Source organism: Echinops telfairi, unplaced genomic scaffold, assembly GCF_000313985.2.
Source record: "Echinops telfairi isolate 266 unplaced genomic scaffold, ASM31398v2 ScPeMD7_29;HRSCAF=101, whole genome shotgun sequence".
Lineage (NCBI taxonomy): Eukaryota > Metazoa > Chordata > Mammalia > Afrosoricida > Tenrecidae > Echinops > Echinops telfairi.
The window spans coordinates 10450100-10450828 of record NW_022103926.1 but is presented as its reverse complement, the minus strand read 5'-3'; the positions used below and the strand labels follow the sequence as shown (position 1 = coordinate 10450828).

Sequence of the window (729 nt, the reverse complement as noted above, 5' to 3'; positions counted from 1 at the left end):
GGGCGGCGAGGGCACCGGCGGAATGAAAGGAGCCCTGGTGTCCGAGTTAGGCGTTGGGCTGCTCACCGCACAGTCGGCAGTTGGACCCACTGCTGTGCCCAGGGAGAAAGCGGAGGCAGGCAGGCAGGCAGGCAGGCTTCCGAAAAGACGAACACCCTAGGAACGCGTAGAGGGCAGTTCTACTCTGCCTTAGAGGGTGGCTGTCTGAATCAATTCTTCAGCAGCGGACTTCCGGGGTTTTCATCCTTATGGGCGGAGCCCTAGGATGCAGTGGGTTAAGCCCGGGGGCCGTTGCCCAAACAGTCGGTGGTTCACACCCACCGTCCACTCCACGGGAGAAAGATGTGGCAATCTGCCCTAGTCAAGATTTTCTGCCCCTCGGAAACCCTAAAGGACAATTGGACTCCGTCCTCCTAGCCAACCAAACCCACTGCCAGCGAGTGGATGCCCACTGCCATCGACCCCCTAGGGCAGGGACGGCCGTTGAGTCGAAATCGACTTGACAGCAGGGGGCGGTTCCTTCAGCACAGGTCTCCCAGACTGGAGCTCCGCCTGGAAGCTTCCCCAGGCGAGGCCGCGGCCCCCTCCCCAGTCGGAGGGAAGGGGTTAAACTCCCGTGCCCTGGGGGAGGGTCTGCCCCCTCTCCCGATCGGACCAGGGGCGGGGTCGCCGCTCTCCGGAGCTCCCGCGAAGCGGAACCCGAGGGCCCCCACCCCCCAGCGGTGCACC

At 64.2% G+C, this 729-nt stretch overlaps 1 protein-coding gene across 1 annotated transcript in view; it reads left to right on the top strand.

Annotated features, from left to right (window-relative positions):
- SLC25A1 (solute carrier family 25 member 1) overlaps positions 1-729 on the top strand; it is a 5501-nt gene that overhangs the window by 1748 nt on the left and 3024 nt on the right. The window lies entirely within an intron of this gene.